Source organism: Octopus bimaculoides, chromosome 21 (genome assembly GCF_001194135.2).
Source record: "Octopus bimaculoides isolate UCB-OBI-ISO-001 chromosome 21, ASM119413v2, whole genome shotgun sequence".
In the NCBI taxonomy this organism is placed as follows: Eukaryota; Metazoa; Mollusca; class Cephalopoda; order Octopoda; family Octopodidae; genus Octopus; species Octopus bimaculoides.
Window position 1 is genome coordinate 2,003,849 of NC_069001.1, and position 2,836 is coordinate 2,006,684.

General features: G+C 41.4%; 1 protein-coding gene across 1 annotated transcript in view; it reads right to left on the reverse strand.

Annotated features, from left to right (window-relative positions):
* Positions 1 to 2,813, reverse strand: part of LOC106877785 (multivesicular body subunit 12B) — an 84,706-nt gene extending 81,893 nt beyond the window's left edge. Inside the window, exon 1 of the mRNA XM_052975359.1 lies at positions 2,696 to 2,813. The gene's annotated coding sequence lies outside the window, so the exon portion shown is untranslated. The remainder of the gene's footprint in view (positions 1 to 2,695) is intronic.
* Between the last annotated feature and the right edge of the window lie 23 nt (positions 2,814 to 2,836).

Below are 2,836 nucleotides of genomic sequence, written 5' to 3' on the forward strand. Positions count from 1 at the left end.
ATGTGGACATGTTGAATAGATAGTGTATAACAGTGTTGTATAGGCTCTAAATAACAGTGTAAACGTTATATGGACAGTATATTATAGGCTGGGCATGTTGTATAGAGAGTATATGACAATGTAGGCATGTTGTATAGGCTGTTTATATCAGTGTTGACATGTGTAGACAGTATATAGAAATGGGTCATTTCTTGTAGCCAGTGTAAAACGGTCTCTCCTGATGACCCCATGACCATCCCAGCTTATTTTATTCAAAGTTTACTTTATAAAAAAAAAAAGAATATTTCCTTCTGCATTGAAAGGGGGAAATTTGTGATTTTAGGTAGATACTGCTGTTATTTCTAGTATCTCGTGTGACCACATAGGAGCTCCCGTGTTCCCTTATTTGTGTTTATATTGTGGCGGGGAAAGAGAAGGGAGTCCATTGGGAAGACACCGATGTTGTTGAATGATAGAAGCGAAGAGATAACAAGTTGATATTTTGACTGCTTCCCTCCCACACGTTCACCACAGCTGCCATGTCCTACTCCACCTAAACACGCACATAGCTATATAATCGTACGTGTATGTATATATGTTTGTGTATATGTATATATGTCACTAGCGGGGGTGGGGGCCATACGGGGGGGTCCGCCCCAGGCGGCACTTTGGGGTCTGCTGTAGACAACGTGCTTTTTGAGGGGTCCGGGAGCGGCAAACGGAAGGGTCGCACCGGGCGGCACACACTCTAGCTACGCTAGTAATGTGTGTGTGTGTGTGTGTGTGTGTGTCGGTGTAACTGACTTAGTCCCCTCCACCAAAATTGCCGGCCTCATGCCAAAATTTGAAACCGTTATTAAGCTGATATTTGGAACAAATTAACACGAAATTTTGAAGCAAGGTTTTGATTTAAATAACTTAAATCCTTTCTGCCTTTGTTTCAATTAATTTTGAAAGCTTTGAAGAACTTATTAAAATAACTTTGTCGTTTTAAGCTGGCGTTTGAAATAAAATAGAAAGAAAGTTTTGACGGAAAGTTTCAAGGGTTCTGGTGGGTTGGAATCCTAAGGGTTAAAGATTGGTCCGCCAGATCAAGTGATCCCTACCACCATCATAGTTTACCACTATAGCTTTTCTATGCTTGCATGGGTCAGACAAATTGTTGAGGCAAATTTTCTACAGTCGGATGCCCTTCCTGTCACCAACCCACACCTGTTTCCATGCAAGATAATATCTTCCCATAGCTAGACAAGTATTTCTTAGAGGTCTGGAAACGAACAACTTCGCTTGTATGAAGATGATGTTTTTTACAACCATCACGTGATGTCTAGACAAGGATACACACAAACACGCACGCACACACACACCACACAAACAGATAGACAGACAGACAGACAGACAGATAGATAGATAGATAGAGCAGGCTTCTTTCAGTTTCTGCGTATGAAATTGACTCACAAGGCTTTGGTTGGCTCGGGACTATAGCGAAAGACACCCAAGGTGCTGCAAAGTGAGACTGAACCCGAGATCACATGGTTAGGAAGCAAGCTTCTTAAGCACACAGCCACGCCTTGGGTGCCAAACACGCGACACAACTCGGGAGGTGGTGCAGCTATAGAATTACAGAGCAAGAAAACACCAACGTCAACCTGTTGGGTTAACAGGGTGGAATGTTAACGTGGCAAGGAAGTTCACTTTGTAACCGGGTGGTTCTGCAACCAATACTGTCTAAAAACATGGGTACGCTTGGCTGTTACCCGAGGACCACAAGTGCCAAGGATGGGGGAGGGCTAATTCTAATCTAGGTATGCTGTGGTTGTGTATGTAAGGGCTGCAATGCATTACATTGCCTGGGGTTGTATAATGTTTTAAAAACAGCTCTGTCTGCACTACGTAGGGGCGAAAATATTCTACCATGGTTTCGGGGCCAGGCAAATCTTTGTGAGGTAATTTTGGGTTCGGGAGGGTAAATGTAGAAGAACATCATTGGGTGGATTGTATCTGCTGTTGGGTGGTCACCTGGTTTAATACCAACTCCTGGCCCTTGGGTGCCTCCTTTTGTGAAGTTCATTCTGTTGCATGTATTCGAGAAATTTCTTCCTTCTTCTAAACCAGTCGCAAAGGCCCTTCAAAAGGTCATTGGGTACTGCCCTTCTCTCTCTCCTCACACACAGGCACACACACATATACACAATATATATATATATATATATATATGCACACACACACTTAATGTGTGTGTGTGTACATGTGTAATTTCATAAGTACCATGCACGATGCACACACATGTGTACACACATACACGTATACATAATTGTGTGTGTGTGAAGTTTGATTAATACCACGCATAAAACTCTCGCTCGGCCCTTGAGTCACTTTGTAACTTCTGCCAATAATAATAATAATAATAATAATATACACGCACATACTCGTGTATTAAGCTCTGATTATCGTGTTATTCTACCAAGTTAAACACACACACACACACACACACACGTGTATTGTGTATATATTAATGAGTGCTCGGGTATATTTTACGTTCAAGAATTTATGTGTATTTGCAAATGTGAATATATAACATAAGAAAAGGTAAGGTAAAGACGAAGACAGATAAATAGATAGATAGATAGATAGAAAGAGAGAGAGAGAGAGAGAGTCTGTGACAATGAAAAGAAAAAACAACAATACGAAAGAAATACAATAAACTGGTCCCTACCGTTTATGTATCCAGGACCGTTTTTGGTGCCAGGTTTTCAGTCGTTAACAGAGGCATATTAAAATGTATTCGTAAGAGGGAGAGAGGGAAGGAAGAACTGTCGAGAGGTAAAGATAGACGGGGTCGTAGAATTATATATAT